Below are 17,534 nucleotides of genomic sequence, written 5' to 3'. Positions count from 1 at the left end.
CCATCAAGGCTCCCTTGCTTACACAGACCTGGAGCAAAATGTAGATGCTGGCTGTGAAAGGCAACAGGCAATGCTGCCCTCCTGAACGTGACATGAGCTGGCTTGGAGAATCAAGAAGAACTTCAAAAGTCATTCCTAAAACTTGAAGAAAGACTTACAGGTTGCCCATCTAAGCATGGCCATCACTGCTTCATACTCGGGATGGGAGCTGACTGTTGGAAGGAATGAGGAGCAGGGATCAGACTGGGGCAGGAGAAATCAGAGCAGCCTAGCAAAGGGGAAAACTGAGCAGCTGTAAGCGAGCTCCAGAGACAGAACCGGATAGCCCTGTCAAACATAGTCTAAAACTATCTTTTACAGGGTAATCAATCTTCCCAGAGGGACTCTCACTCAGGAAAAGAGATAAACATCTCAGACTAGAGACATCAATGGCCCATCTCAAGCCTCAGTGACACAGGAGCCATGGGAAGGTACCATTTACTCCTTACTGGGCCAGAAACTGCCAGCAGAGCTCTGGCTGCAGAGAGGCAGACTTTGGTCACACTGAAATGGGCATGGTGCAGAAAGAAACTCTCTTTTGCCCCTCTGAGAAGGCTCATACATATATCTGGTTGACTGCCCCTCACCTGGTGTTGGAGCAAAGGGAAAACTGAGCTGACTTCCTGAAAGGACCAGAGCAAATTACTGCAAATATTCTGCTCTGCCCTGAGGTAGCAGGGAAGGAGAAGCACATCATGTTGCTGACCCACAGCAGAAGAGACTGACAGTGAAAGAGGGATCTGTCTGGCTGCCCTGTGCCACTGAATTTAAAAAAGAAAGATTGCTTAGTCCAACCAAGCGAGAAATCTTCTGCATTTTTCCAGAATATACTTTCATGACTTGGTTAACCCTGTGATTAACCCTAGGTCTGACATCAGAAACTCTGCTCACCAGAGAAGGAGGAATGTGGAATGTTGCTTATTTCAGTCTGATACAGAGAAAAGGCCAAGCTACAGGCATATTGACATGATCAGCCCACTCTTAAATTTTAGGGGAATAATGGTGTGCTGCAGAAAGCCTGATTCAGACTTCCAGAAGCTGCAGAAAGATTAGCAGAAAGAAAGAAAAATGCTTAGCATAAAACATCCCAGGTTCAACCACACAGGCTGCCAAAAGAGAAGAGGAGGAAGAGGGAGAGCAGGGGTTTGAATCATGGGTTATCTCTGTGTGGGAAGCAGGAATCAGGTGCCATGCACAGCATCTGGCCCACATCCTGCACTCTCAATGTAGCCAGTGGTATTTTAAGCAGATTGACATAGATGTAATCAGGATCAGGAGCAGGCAATGTGCATATTTGCTATAGGGAAGGCAGTCAAACACTTGTTCTGCACATCAGGGGAATCAGTGACTCCCACAAGTGGAACATCCTCCACACAATATTGCTATTTTGAACTTTGTGGGTCTCAGCCCATCACTTCTGAACTTAGTGAGGTTTTATAAAAACCCAAGGATATTGATAGTATTCTGCTCCTGAAAAAAACAATAACAATAAAAATCTGAAGGTTTGTGATTCACTCTGAAGAACTAGAAACAGAGATTTCAGCTGGGTCAGCCCCTGGCATGAGATCTGTAAAACACAGCCAAGCTGAGGAATGGGAAACTGTAGAAGCAAATGCAAGCGCTAGAAGTGAAAGGCAGTGTGTGTTTTAGGTGTATTTCCAGGCAAGTAGGGCACAAGTAGTAATGCAGCTCTAAAAAATGCTAAACAGGTGTTTCATGGCCTTCAATACCGGGCAAGTTCACTGCGCTGCTCGCTGGGGCTGACTGAAGTGAGCTGCTTTGCCTTTGCAAGGTTTCTTGTTTTAATTCTTGCACAGATGCCAATGTCAGCATGATGCTTGCTTTGAGATCACACCAGTGGGTAAAATTGCTCCTTGTGTTACACACAGGGGACTTCCAAGGGGGTTTTGGTAAAAATTCTATAGAGCTGCAGTTTTTTTCAAATTGTGGCGACACTCACATTTGACTCACACCTCCTACTCCAATTCTATGAACAAACCTCATCTGAACTTTGAGTTAATTGCCCAGACACAGCTGGTCTGGCTTGCAGTGCCACTGTGCATACTTCAAATGGCAGTAATTTCTAAAGGAGAAAAGGGAAGCTGGATTTTGCTGAACGTGACATTTTTTGCCGGCTCGTTCAATCCCAACGTCACCGTTTATGAGAAGCTCTTGCTAAAAGAGTTTGGCACATTGACACTCATCTGGCCACAATGCCAAAGGACCTTGGACACCCTGTGACTGCTGAAATACTGCCCAAGGACACATCCTCCCTGCTCCCAAGGCTGTGGCTGTTTTGAAAGCATTCACCCACAGACAGGGTGCGACTGGCTTCAGCTACACTCCATTTATGCATACAAGGGCCACTTTTGTGGTTTTTGCTCCACACACTTCAAGGCCTGCTCAATATTTCTCTTTCACCTGTTTTCATGGATGCTGGGAAGACCAAAGAGGTCTCTGTGGAGCTGTATCCTCTCAGGAAGCACAGCAGGTGTGCTTTGGTCTGAGGTCTCAGTGTCGGTTCACGCAGAGTTTGAACCACATGGCAAAGGTTACACGTGCAATCCTAGCATTAAAACTGCACACAGAAACACTGTGGGAAAAGACCTTTAGATGTTTTAATCACCTTTATATTTCATCTCCTAATCTGTGCAGAAGGCATAGTGAGATTCTTTGATATGAGACCTCAGCTCTTTGCCGCAATCTTTCAGTTTTGGGAGAAGTTTGCAGGTCAAACCCCAAATACTAGTCCACAGCTATCCTTGTGGAGGCAAAGATAAGACAAAACAGAAGAAAGAATGTGGGATATCACAACCTTTCACCCCAGACTATGCTGCTTAGAGTTATCTAGTTATAGAGGGACAAAGGAGAAGGGAGGCAGCAGTGTGGTCAGCCCTGAATAACTTGGTTTCTCCCATCTCTTTTAGAGCCCTTCCCCTTATTTTCACGTCAATTTTGTTGATTAATTATAAATTATGCAATCAAGACCCATTCCATTTATGTCTGTTCCAACAACAGAGGTCACTGGTCACTGCCCAGAGGACTCTGATTTCTGCCAGCCCCGTGCTCCTCTGACAGCTTCCTCCCTTCTCCCAAATGAGGGGCTGCAGCCACAGCTCCACAGACCTGGCCAAGGGAAGGGCCTTTCCCACCTCTCACCAGAAGAACACTTCAGGAAAGGGGGAAAGCACAGTGTGAGTCTGCTGAGAAATGACCATGCCAAATGGGATTTCCCAAAGTGAAGTTCCACTGGCAGAGAGCCTTGCATTTGGGAATTGTCTCTCATCGCTAGGGAGTGTATTCATGAGGATGCAGAGAGCAGCTCAGATGGCTGACTCCCTCGCTATGGAGAGCTGGCAGACTGCTTGGTTCAACTATTTGTTGTTATTTCTGCATGGCACACGACTGGGCACATGGAAATCTTTCTCCTCTGTGGCTGCCTGACAGACCTTTTAAAATAGCAGCACAAGCCAAACAATCACGCGACCAACAAAGCAGGAAAGAAAATGCTTTCCATTTCCAGAATGAATAGAAGAAACTCTGCCCTCTTTTTTTTTTTTCCCTTTTGTGAATACCAAAGGACCACTGAAGTTCAGCAAATCAGATTGGAGCAGTTTAATGGTATTTGTGCCACTGTGGTGACCCAGGGCTCCAGGCAAGAGAAAGGCTAAATGGTGTGTAAAGCACTACTCCCTCCCTGCCCAGCTCCCGGCTCAACATGCAGGATAAGGCCATGGCATGTGCAGTGGGATGCTCCCCCTACCTGCACACTGCCCTGAATTCTTTCCTGCAGGTCCCATTCTCTGTCCCCCTGCACTGGTGGGGAGGAGAGAGATTAAGCCCAGGAAGCAGGGAGGGGTGGGTGAAGAGCATTTTAAGATTTGGTTTTGTTTCTCATTATCCTACTCTGATTTGATTGTTAATAAACTAATTTCCCCAATAAATTAATTTCCCCATCATGTTGTGGCCATGATGGCAGCTGAAGAGTGATTTCTTCCTGTCCTTATCCCAGCCCAAAAGCCTTTCATTATATTTTCTCTCCCCTGTTCTGAGAAAGAAACTGACAAAACAACTTTGCTGGGCACTTGGTGTCCAGCCAGAGTCAGCCCACTACAGTCTCCAATTAGCACCAATCAATCATTTTCATGAGCTGTTGGTGCATGGCATGAGCAGATGTGCTCCTGCAGACTCTGACAGGTCTGGCTGTAGGTCAGGTTGTGAGAACCAGGCACATCTTATCACCAAAAAAGTTTTATTTGGATGAGGTGGAATGAAGACTCTGGACTACCTGGGTTTATGGTAAGGTAGACCAGGAGTTCCTTCCAAACTGGGTGCCCTTGGGAAAAGATACCAAAATATTTAGAAGGATGTGGGAAAAACCAAGGAAGGAGGCTGGCACACCAGAGCAGAGAGGGTTGATGACAAAATCAAACACCACGGCTGGTAACTGGGGCTGTGGCAGTGCTGGCTTGGGGTGCTGTGGAAATTAGAAACTCAGGCAAACAGGATCAAAGGCAGGGAATTTTATAGCAACAATCTGACTGGACCTGAGCAGGGATTTATTCATGAGGATCTGGAAGCCACAACAAAACTGAACAGCTTTTCCATTACCCTTCTAGCTCCCAGTGGTGACTCATGGCTCTGCAGAAAGCAACTTTTGAGCACTTTTGCCAGCCTCTGTGAATTAGTGGCAACTGACAAAGGTCAGTGACACAAAAACCAGATGTCTTCACCCAGACCAGGAAAGGAGGTGACCTTAAACCTGAACAGGACTTAATCCTCTGTATGACAGCAGGAGCAATGCAATCATCATAACAGTGCTCAGGATCTGTGTGGCTTCACATCCCTGATGTGAAGGATGATCAGATCCAGAGACGAAGTTTGCCCAGAGCTTGCAAACTGGGAATTTGCCCTGCACCCCCAGGATTTTTCTGAGTTTACAGACCAGGGTTTTGGTGTGCTCAGAGCCCGCAAAGGGGATGGTAATAGATAAAACTACATGGCAACCTGAGCTCTTAGCATACACACATCAAATTTGTTAACACTCACTTAAAAATTGCCAGCCCTCAAGGAAATAACTTGATACTCTGCAGAATTTTCAGAGTCTCCAGCACAGCAAAGTCAGAGCTCTGGTCTAAGACCAGATTATAACAAGTGTTGAGCTCGACAGGCAGAGAGGGGCTTCATTTTGACAGGCAGCCTCTGGCAGAGCTCTCTGTAACAGGCTACCAACCCAGCTGTCTCCCTGCCCCTCTGCCTGGGATAAGCACTCACTGCCTCTGTGTTAACGTATTCTGTCAGTGTGGAGTCTGATGATAAATCACTGTCTGGGGAATGGAGAGCATCACAGTGCAGACAGAAACACCATACCCAAATCTCAGCCTCGGAGGTCACTTCCTTTGGCAGGGGAGCTGTGGGCACCTTTGATTGCTGCAGCAGGTTGCAGCAGTAAACATAAGGGCCAGAGCTCAGACCATGCCCTTTTATTTTCCAGCACAAACCTCCCCCACTTTGTGCAACATATACCATTAAAGTGAATCACCTGATCCATGCACTTTGTTTTATTGAAAGAAGAGAAATAAGAAGATGGCTGTGACTTTCTTAGAGGGGGAAGGAAAGGGCTGACTACCCAGGTTTCGTTCTGAACAAAATTGCAGAGCAAAAGCACTCACGTTCCCCTTGCTGTGAGACCACCCAGCCTGCACTTGCACAGGTATTTTGCAGCCTGGGAGCTCCAGCCCTGCTGCTGTGCCAGGTCCCTTTGCAGGCAGGCTGGGATCTCACAGCTCACCTCCCTCCTCCAGACGTCTCTCAGCAGTGGGAACAAAAGCCCACAGGTCTAGACAATTAAATCAAAGTACAAACTGAGGAGGTGAGTGTGCTCCCACGTCCCTATTAAAATGTATTAGCATCACCCGAGGGGGCTGGAAGACAATAGGCTTTGAGGAGGAATCCTGATGGGGAAGGAAGATTGTGTCTTATTTGAGAAGGATGGAACTGAGCAGATGTGGTCAGTCGATGCAAAGGGTTTAATTTCAAACAATCATCATCATCATCACTATCAACCCCGAACTTCAGGGTTTTCTTAGTTGAGAAATGATGCAGCTCATTTGGTGTCAATAAATCTAGCTCCTGAGTGGAAAAAAACCCCTTAAATATTTCAGCACTTTGGGGCTGACTCATGCTGAGCTTGAAATTCGGAGGTTTGCAGCAGGAACTCCAGCTATGCTTGAGCTTAATGAAAAAGTACACAGGCAGTATCCTCAGGAGCTAAACTGGCTTCTGCAGCCAGCAGGTTGGATTTTCAGCATTGCCCCAAACTTTATTTTCTCTGCTACAAACCAGGAAGTACTCCCCACCACCTCTCATGAAGACAGGAACTTCTGAGGCTTCAAGGCTTCAGTGTTTTCCTTCAGGGGCTCACTGATGCAGGGCATGAAAGCAGGAGCCTGCACACACTTAAACAGCACCAAAACAACATCCCTGCCACTGAAGGTCCCTTCTGTCTGGGAGGATTGCATTGTATGGGCTCAACTTCTGCACTGGAGTGTGCTGAGTACTGTGGAAGGTGGTCAGAGACTGGGAAGATGAGGTACAGGAGCCTGCAAAAAAATTAGAGATTCTCAGATGGTCTGTAGGAGGGAAGGACATGGGGGGAGCCCAGCATGAAACCCACTGTGATGGGAGATAAATGGGGAGCAAATCAGCCAGCATGCTGAGGCACGACCTAAGGACAGTGTTCAAAGGAGGGATCCCATACAATGGGACAATGGGACTTTGCTCAGCAGGGACAGGACATCGTGTGAGCCAGCCCTGCCTGAGAGGTTAGCAGCAAGACAGCCAGCAGCTTCCTCAGAAGAGAGCCCACAGCAAAGGGAGGGGAACACCTGGCTCCAAGGCATTTCCCATCGGTAGGAATTGTCTTTTTCCCATGAAATGTGGGAGCTTTCTCCACCATAAAACTGACATGCTCAAGAGGATGTTCAGCCCTGCCTTAATGGTATCCTGTTATTCTGCTGGTTAGATGTGGGGGAGAACCATGGGATAAGTTTCCTTGATTTCCATGATTTTTTGCAAGCTGACTTCCCAGATGCAACAGGGGAAAGCAATGGGGATAAGGATCCAGCAGGTGAATTCAAAGCAGACATTCAAAGCACATTGAGGTCCCAAGTAGTATTTGGAGCTGTTGTCACTGACTGGGCTTGTGGTAATGAATTTTTTACTCTAGGGATGAAATGTTCCCCTCAGTTATATTAAATTGATTTCTCCTCTTGATAAAGCTGAATTTTCTGCATCAGAAGTTTGGCTGGGGGAGAGGCAGAGACAGGGAGAGGGTCTGGTACCTTGGGCCAGACTGGAAAGGAGGCAGTGGGAATCTGGATGGCGCTGAAACCTCAGATGATACTGAGATTAAATGGGACAAAGAAACAGTGGCATCAACAACAATAGGATTTGTAAAACTGCATTTTCCATACATTTCCTCTCATTTATCCCTTTCCTCCTTGAAAGATGGGGACAGAATAAAAAAATAAAAAAGACAAAAAAAAAATGTTAGGCCCTTGCAGCAAGAATACAAAAAAAAAGAGAGGGAAGGAAAGAAAGGGAGGGTCTGCTGGAGAGCATCTCTTTCCTTTGGGCACTGAAGTGTTCTGACATCAAACCTTGTGTCCTCATTAAGAAGCCCTGTGTCTACCGTTGTGACATCTTTATTCACACACCCCAAGACTTCAAAGACTTCAGGAGATTTCCTTGGTGGATTTAACAAAAAATATCAGGAGATGAAACAGCGGAAAAGGCAGCCTGGTGCATTCTTGTTTTAATTAGACCTTGGGTGGAGGAAGGGGGGTGAGGGAGGAACAGAATCACTGAGATGCACATTTAAGGTGTGAATGCAAACACACACACACACAGACAATGCTGATCATTGGGACTCAGCTTCTCCTCTTTCACAAGCTTTTGGAACAGCAAACAGACCCTGAATCTCAGAGTAATGATTTTTTTCCCAGCCTCTAAAACAGATCCACATTCATCTCAGGAATACGGAAGTGCTGCAGGTGAAATACATGTTTCTGTTGCCTAAACAAAAAGCTTCAAGTGTACCTAATGCAAAATTAAGCACAGGGACAATAAAAAACGGCATTGAGAGTACAGGAGAGATGATCTAAGCATTCATTAACAATGAAAAGTGGGTCTGGGGAGAACCACTCCTGTTTTGAGAGTTATCTTTTTTTCTCCTTTTATTAAGTATACTATATTCCAGTGAATTTCCAAGCCACTGGTTTGACCTATGAGTCATTGGTGCCTCTTGAAATCTGTAGTGTACCCCTTCTGGCTTGAGTATGTAGGTGTTACCACATGTTTCTTGGCTCCAGCAGGATGGCACTAACTCTTCATGCTCTACTCTGATCACCACTGAAACTGCCTGTGATTTCAAAGTGAGAAACTTAGAGGGGGGTAGGGGGTGGCTTGGCAAATAATCTCAACACTTCTGTGAAATTTTGTCTTTTTTGGTTACTGCCTCACCTAGAAAACTTCTTCCCTTGAATGTTCGTGGGAAGCAAAAACCACAACGAATTGCTTTGGAATTAATTTAGAGCAGTTTTAATGCATATTTATGAGTCTTTCTTCTTAGTATCTAACCAGTCCTAGGACCAAGACAGCTTCTTTAGCAAAAAGCAAATGTAAAATAATAATTAAAAATGTAACTAAAGAAAATAAAAGTCCACCTCTCTTCAGCTGAGATGGCTCTTGGGCCATTTCTAGTAAGAGCCAGGGAGAGTCCCAGCTTCTGATTCCTGCTTTTCAAGTGTTAGAGCCCAGATTTCACAGGGAATCTTTATGTCTAATCTAAATGGTGTCTTTAACTGACACCTGCATTGTTTTCAGCCCTCGGGACTCAAGGTGCCCCTGGGGCAAGGTGGGTAGGAATGGTCTCTTCCTAGATCAATTAGGCATGTTCCATGGGTAATCCATTATGGAAGCACCCACAGAAACCACGACTGCACCGGGGGGCTGTCCCCACAATTCTGGCACGTGAACAAGATGAGTGCCATCTGCAAAATCTGAGCAGCGTTTCATAAACAGCTAAACACAGCTAAAAACAAAGAGAGAGGAAAATCTCTCCACAGCCCTGCTCCTGTGTCAGGGCCCGATAATCTACTCTCAATTACAGCATTATTAACTGAGCCCTACACCTGGCCCTACTCGTTTGCAGCTATTCCTGCTGACAATGGCACTGATTAGCTGGTACAGCCCTGAAATGGGTTTATCCCTCCATATCCAGCACCCTCCTACAGTTCACATCTCACAGGCAGTGCTGGTTTGCAGGGAGGGAGCAAGGTTGTGCAGAAGCAAGAGGAGATTCAGGAGACACCAGCAGCAGGAGAAAGCTGCCCCCCATGTGCAGACCAAATCTACCCAAGGACAGGGTAATAACTCCCCCAGCAGGTCTGAATTCCAGTTAATTACAGAACCAGCTGATGGCCGATAAAAACAAGGCAGATCCACACCTCTGCTCTCACTCAGTAGCCTGTGGCTGCCAGCCAGTGAGAAGAGTGCGAGTATTGATTTGATTATCTTGTTTGTCCACCTAGACCTGCTAGTTGCATCTGCTCTTCCCAGTTCAAATGAAGTGTTTTCCACTGATTAATTAATTTTAATTTGTTTTTGCTTCAAGTGCAAGATTTGGTTTTCATTGACAAGGGAGTGCCCATATTCCAAAGCTGCCACAGTTAACAGATGCACCTGTGCTGCTCAGAGCTGAAGTTCTCCCATTTTGCTAAAAAGTACTTTATGTATTGACTGAAACTTGTAATTTTTGCCAGTGTGGTTTCTAGAAAAAAACAAAACTGCATCACTGAACAGCTCATCTCTAGGATAGAGGCTGCCTGGCGTGCTATGGGAGTCCTTTTGTGCTAGGCCCTGGGGTTCTTTCCCCAGGTTCTCTCTGGTGCAGGTCCAGCCACGATGCTTTTATGGCCAAGGAGGGGGATTTCCCCCAGCATGTGAACCCTTGGCTCCTGCCAGCATTCCCAGTAACACCCATGGCCACAGCCCTGGGGCTGTGAAAGGGAAGGCAGGTGAAATTTCACTCCTTTCCCTTCAGTTAGTGTCGCTAACACATTTGCTTCAGCCCAGTTCGTTAGCAAGTAGCACTGTGCTCTGTCGTTAGGGCCAGGGAAATATGAATAATAAAATGCCTGACTATCAGTATTTTGCCTAATGCTCCTAAAGCACATGAACAAGCTCTAAATGCCAGCAATGCCAGGAGACTAGTACTGTGAGGGAATTTATGGGGTAGCAACACCCATGTCTGGCTCGCTGCTGCTGAGGGGACAGGCTTTTTCTGTGCCAGGAGCAGCTGTAAAAACCTGAGCCCTCCCTGCACATTAGCAGTGTTTTACAGGGGATTTGCAGAGGAAGGAAATGATATTTACCTTTCTGGCAATAGAGGGAAGCTGGGGGAGGAGGAGATTTTGGAAATGTCCCAGCACAGACCAGGATCAAAGGCAGGACAGGAATACAGCTCAGCAACCCGCAGCTCTTCTGGGACCCGTGGCACAGTGAAAGCCATCAGAGAATCATGAACACTCCCTCAATTTTCCTATTTACCCAGAAACGTGCAAAAATGGACAGCAGTCTGTTTTGAGCTGCCACCTTTTCCCCAGTGTCTTCCCTGGGGAAAGGCAGCTGTGGTTTGTATCCTGCCTCCTCAGGCAGCAAAGACAAATGTTGCTGTGATGTTGCCTGAAAACACTGCGCTGCCCAAAACTTTTCATCCCACTGATGAATTAACTGCTCAGTGGAAAAGAATTGAGCCAAAAAGACATCTCAGCCAGCCTTGGATATCATCAGCTAAAGATATCATCAGTCAAGCAGGGATTGCTGGCCAGGTATATCTCAGGATTACGTCTTTACCACGGATTTCTAAATTGCCCCAGGACATCAGTGCAAATAAGGCAATCTGGTGCAGATGTCTCTTTAGAGGGGTGGTGACTCTGCTGATGGGCCAGGGTGCTGCAGGGCTCTTGTGTGATGCTGTGTTGGGACATCCCCTGACCTTGGTTAGATCCATCCAAGTCTCCCACCAGCAGGAAAACTTCTGGATGTGTTGTGGGTGTGAGGGATGGGCCAAGGGAATTAGAAAGTTAGAAGATGAGGTGAACAGCAGGGCACAGAAAAAGACAGGAAGATTAATGGCAGGGACACAATCAAAAACAAAAGTTAAAATGGAAATGTTAATCATTTAAAAGAGGGCCTCAGTGGAATTACTTGCTTTATGGCTTAGAATAAAAAATAGAAAAGGGAAAAGAAGGAGGAGAAGTCCCACTAAGAATAATTTAGTGCTTTGTGTAATGAGCAGCCTTTCTTTTCGGTAGTTCCCTCTGGTGTCTTATCACTTACCCTGTGATTGACTGAGTCCTCTCTTTGCCTGCTCCTGCTAAATGGTGATTTGCCATCTGGTAGTCATAATTTCTTTTCTTTTTTTTTCTTTTTTTTTTTTTTCTCCTATCCTATATTCTTTTGTAATTAGAAAATAAATTACTTTCTTTTTTTTTTAAAACTGAAAAAGAAACATGTCTAGCATATTACTTACAGATGACAGTTGGTGTGAGCTCAGCAGCGAGGCAGAGGGAAGGGACTTGACTCCTGTCTCATTTGGACAGATCCCAGCTGACATGCCAATGGATGTGTCAGCTTTTCTGCTGAGAGCACTGGGTGCTGAGAGAAGGGCTGGGTGAACCAAGCAGTGGCCAATGACTTCAGTGGGATGAAAAAGCTCCTATCTGAGGAAGAACAGGAAAGATGAAGGCTGTGATGGGTTGGTGCAGCATGATAGCCTGAGCCTGCTGCTCCATGCAGCTCTGCACAGGACCTGTGTGAGACTCGAGCTTTGCACTCTGTTGCCATCAGCTGTGGAGGGAGCCTTGAGTCTGCCAGATGCTGAGCAGCCTGTCTGAAATCAGGGTGCAGGATCTTCCCCTCAGGGCCAGCAGACGAACACTGCAAATGCCTAATTGCAACCCCATTTCTCTTTATCTTGTTGCAGCCTCTTCAGCCTGTGTGCTCACCCTGACTGCCACACTCCTGTTATATCTTTGTACAGCAGCAGCTCTCTCTGCTCTCATTTCAGTTGCCTCCTCAAGGTGCTCCAGTAATTCAAGTGATAAATAATAACAATAATAACACAGAAGTCAGTTGAATTGAGCTTGATTGCTCTGTGACTGAGTTTGGGCTTGATTGACTGAAAGCAGCACACATCCCCCCAGTTGTTATCCCGAGAGCCTCATTTTCTCAGTGCGGTGTTGCTTCTTGTAGCCTCAAACCCATCGGGCCTTGAGGCCTCTGCCAACATGCAACCCCATCATTTCCAGAAAGACCCCACTCCAAGGCACTATTTCAATTTGCATTTTTGGCACATCACATAATGAGGCAAGAAAATGACAGGGAAAACATCCCATTTCTGTACAGTGCCAGCAGAGATGCATTTTCCCTTCTTTTCTAGACAAGCTCAGTGTTTTCTGGGAGGGAAGGCATTGGTTTGATGTGGCTTCAAAAGGTAGTTTTTTCCTGGTTAAACTGGATGCATCCACACATTCCTGAGTATTACACCACATGCTTGATGGGTTATGTATTTGTGTGCATTAATTTGGAGGGAAAGAAACACAACCTCTAAAGCAGGCAAAGATGTAGCGGGCATGTGTTCAGTTGTTGGATAGCAGTCTTTGCCCCAACTTTTTCCCTGCAGGAACCATGAGTGGTCAGTTGTTGAGCTGCCTGGTCTTCCATCCAAAACTGAAGGCAAAGGGCAGTTCCCCAGGGACAGCCTGTTTTTTTCCTTCCTCTTTTACACTTACTATGCTCTGCTCTGGTGCTGGCGTCTGTCCCTGGTGTGGGTCTGTGCTGTGCTTTCAAGGAAGATGATGGTATCAGCAGTGAGTGAGGCATTTGGTAACACCTTTGGTTGAGCCCAAGAAAGACAAGGAAGGAATTATCTCTGTGACGTGGAGGGTGTGGTTTTTTGGCTTAATATGGATGAATGAAGAAAAAGGAGGGAAAGCAAACAACTAATTTTTACTCATTCTCTAAGCAGCAGCCACTGTAGTGCTATAGCCAGGAGCATCTGAGAGACAGAAGGAATTTGAGTAACAAGAAAATGCTGTTGTACAGACCTAATTATAGTGATTGCACCTGTTAGAGAAAACAATAAGCAGTAAAATGAATAAACCTTCCTGGGACTCATTTTATCAATGAAGCGTGACCATGCGAAAACTCCACAGAGAAAATCTACAAGGAAGGCGTAGTGTACTCAGACCTCCTCCTCTCTGATCTCCCGTCCTGTAATCAGATGAACAAGGTAACCAGAGTAAGTCTTGTGCTCGTCTACTGGCTGCGTGCAGATGCAGATGTCCTGTTAAAAGGATACCTTCTCTTTTTCAGTGATATCTTCCCACTCAGGGCATTTAGAGACATGTGGCTTCAATCTTTTGATGCTTAGGACAGAACTGTGCACAAGTCCTCAAAACCCTGCAAAATCTGACAGTTATCCTAAGGGTAGTGGGGAAGTCTGTTGATTCTCCTCAGAGTCAGTAGATTGGTCAGGGATGCTGTTAAAAAACAGTTCCATCTGTGGTGATAACAAGCTCTTGGGTACAATCCCAGAGTCACTAGGAGTGGTGTGGAAAGGGCTGTGTTTTACGTGTTTTAAAAGTGTTAACAAATCACTCTTCATGCAACATGGCGAAAAATTGCTCCTGCTCCACTGCCTTCCCACCTCTCGAGGTCCCATAGACCTCATCTCATCCCTCCCTCGGGATCCACAAGATCCTACTTGGTGTCTCCTCCTACTGAAGCAATTCCCTGCTCCTGGCTGTCTTTGCCCCTTCTCCCCCGTACTTTTCCAAGCTCCCAATTATAGCTGCTCTGCACTGCAGAGGCTCATCTAACACTGAGCTTTGCATGCTTCTGTGGTTAAAGCACACAAAGAGGATTAGCCTCTTTAAAGAGTTAATGCTGGGTTTTTGCATCCAAAGATCTCAGAGCAGGGGAAGTGTCATTAGCAGTGTCTTGTGGATGGCAAAATTGAAGCATGAGGAGATGAAATGAATTTGCTTATTGGATGATTGTTCCCTTGCCCCGTTTGCCTCACATCTCAGAGCCCACGTCCTGGGCCAAAGCCCTATTATATGACATACGGCCCAGACAGAGGCAAAGCCAAAGAAACAAGGAATCCTGTGATACTAAATCTCATTTCTTCTTTTCTTTTTCCAAGAACGCTGGCATGTACAAAAGGACAAAGAAACATCCCAATCTTTGTAAAATGTCTGAGTGACAGCCCTGGTGTCTGCAGTCCTTTGGGCACTTTCTGAACGTGCTGAACAATGACGCCTCCAAAATATTGACCCAACAGCATGCCTCGGCCCTGGCTCGGGGGGAAAGAGATGAATACTCTCTTTGATAACTGTCACCATTGAAAATCAGCCTGTGTTGTTGTCAGCTGGAACAAGAGAGCTTGTAAGAGTCACTTGGTGATGCAAGCTTTGAGTTACCAGCTTCTGGGAGCTGCCTTCAAATCACTGCTGCGGAAAATGGTTTTTTCCACTTCTCAACCAAGTCTGCCCTGGTAGGTAAAGGTGTCCATAACTAATTGGTAATAACTTAGGCCAGATCTGAAGGAAACTGGACAAATAATTCCTGATGAATAATTTATTGGATGAATTTTGCCTCTTTTTCTGTTTGTGAATTTTCTATGCTTGCAGTGTTGATTTCTCCAGCTAATTGGTTGTTTGAAATTGTTTGCTGATGCAAATACTTCTTGGTCTGCTCTTTTCTTTACGAGAAGTTCATTAAGAGTATCCCCAAACCAAAAGGAATTGACAAATTTTAATTGGTCACAGAGGCCACATGGCATAAATGCATTTTGTGGCATGAATAGATATTTTTTCAATTCACTGACTAAAAGTATTCTTTGAGACTGTTGTTTCCTTTCAAATAGGCTGTTTTTGTGAGCATCCCTTCTAGTCAATATGCCTGCTGGTTATTCCTGTTAAAGAAACTCAAACAGATTCTAGAAGATGGTCCAGAGATTCTCAAAAAAAAAAAAAAAAAAAAGATCCTGGAAAACATGTTTAAATGGAACTGGATGTGAAGTTACTTCTCTGCATGTAGGAATATACGTAGGTATATGTGTATTATGTAGGTATTTGTGTACCTGCATAAGCACAGATACTGCTATTTTATTCAAATTAGTTTAAAAGAGACTTGCATTTGCTCATAGTAAAAAGATAAACAGACACACAGAATTAAAAACATTAAACTAAACTCTGCCTCTCTTCTAGGTGACACTGTATTATTATCCCTGCTTTTGGCCCAGGGAGCATCAGCGTGTGCTCCAAGACATGTACCAGCCACCACAACATTGATTTGTTGTCCTAAGGACTTCAGAAGGGTTGCCTTAAAGAAAAACGGAACCTTTGGCCTCTTCCACTGGCATGAAACTCCAAGCTCACATCTTGTATCACAGCATCTGTAACATGCAGCAAGCAGCAAAGAGGTTCAGACATGGAGCAGGGAGGGTGAGAACAGGCCACCCAACCTGATAATGAAAAGCAAGCACTTGGCCTTGGTGTGGAGCATCTCAGATAAGTAGTTTAATTGGCAAGCTCTGGTGCTGGAGGGAGGGAAATCTAAGCTAAATTAAAAGATTAAAATGATATTTTTTCATCAAGTGGCAAAATGGAAGAAGTGGACAAGTCTGCTCAGGAGAAAATGAGCAGAAAGGAACTGTGAATGTTGTGAAAATATATCCATTAGACCTGCCTTATCGAAACGTGCTTTTGCCAAGCATCCAGCCCTGCATCTCCATGGCAACATGGCCTCGTCAACAGAGAAGAAAGTGTTTTTGTCAGGATGGGCCCAAACACGTAAAAGCCATTTCGATTTGGGGGCAACACGATCTTCTTCAATCAATACTGCACACATAGTAATGACTCCTGCCACTTTTTTCATAAATCCCCACTTTCTGCTTTCATTTCCTGTGGTTTGACATCACTGTGAACTGGAACTAGGTTTAAATTTCCTACAGTTTTCAGCCCACCCTGCCCTCATCTACAACACACGAAGCCTCCTGCAGCAGCTTCCTCCTTTGTGACACACTCGATGCTCACAGGTGGGATTAGCCTGGTCTGAAATATGAGACAGGCTTTAAAGAATGCCCCAGTGGCACTATCCAGGGATGTTACAGCTGGAATTCTGGTCATGGCTGAGATGAGGGGCCTGGCAGAGGATGGGGACTCTTTCTCTCTTAGAGCACTTACCTCTAATAGGATGAAAAATTTAATGCCCTGAGCATCTTAACTCCCCAAGAAATTGTGGTTCCCCTTCTAGGTATGGTTAATAGGTCTTCTCTCCACAGCCTGTGAGTAAAAATGGGGTTTCTTCTCCCTTTTCTCCCCTTCATTTCCAGTTTGAGATCTCATTCTTCTTGCCTGCCAGTTGAATGCATTGGACTTTCCAATCAGCTCAGCAGTGCAACCACAGAAACCATCACGTGGCCAAAGAGATTCCCGTGTGCAGGCAAGAGTCTGCAAGGATGTGTGCTGGGAAAGGAGAGATGGAATATGTAGGAGATGTAAATGCCTATCTCTACTTTTCATTTAAATTAGTGGGTCTTAAGCATATGATCCAACATATTGCAGTAGGCTGCTAAATGCTTTACTGTGGAATTTACTAAAGAAATATAAAATATCTTTTTTCATAATAACTGCAATCTAGCTAGACTTAAAGCAATGCCCTTTTTGTTGTTTTATATTCTATTTTGCCATTTGTAGAGGGATTTTTGAACATATCTCCAATTGAGAGAACATATTTAAACTCCATTGAGCACTGTGATTTGGTGAAAAACAGAGGCAAAGAGAATTCCACATTTGTGTATTTTACAGGCGGAGGGAAGCTCTTGAACAGACAGGTATTGCTGCTTCTGAATATTGCACGAGGGTCAGTGATTTGGATCCTGCCTGCTCCCTGGAGGCCTTCAGGTGTTGAAAAGGGACCATTTGGTGATTGACATGTTTGATTCCCAGATGAATTTCCCAGCCCTATAAGCACACTTTGCATGTTGGCGTGGCACCCTTCATAGCTGTGGCCACAGCCTGGAGGAAAAGAACATAGGGAGATGTGTTTAAGTTACATTATTGCTATTAAATTAATGTTATTAATTTAAGTTACATATACACTATTAAATTAATGACTTGAATTAACAAAGAGGCTGTCATTGCTAAACCACACACTGTTTACAAATGGGTTTATAAACTCTGGGCTTGAGTCATCCCCAAGTGAGGCAGGAGATTTCTCCATAAGGGTCTGTCATCAGTGCAGCTCTACACAATCTGTGTCACTCTACCACAGCAATGACCTGCACTTGCTTCAGGTACCTGTCACAGGCAGTAGAAACCCCTCTGAAATGAATGACAACACCTCCCTGCAGGAAATGGTAC

The sequence above is a fragment of the Onychostruthus taczanowskii genome, unplaced genomic scaffold (assembly GCF_017590055.1).
Source record: "Onychostruthus taczanowskii isolate IOZ18803 unplaced genomic scaffold, ASM1759005v1 scaffold9, whole genome shotgun sequence".
NCBI lineage: Eukaryota > Metazoa > Chordata > Aves > Passeriformes > Passeridae > Onychostruthus > Onychostruthus taczanowskii.
This window is presented reverse-complemented; position numbering follows the sequence as displayed.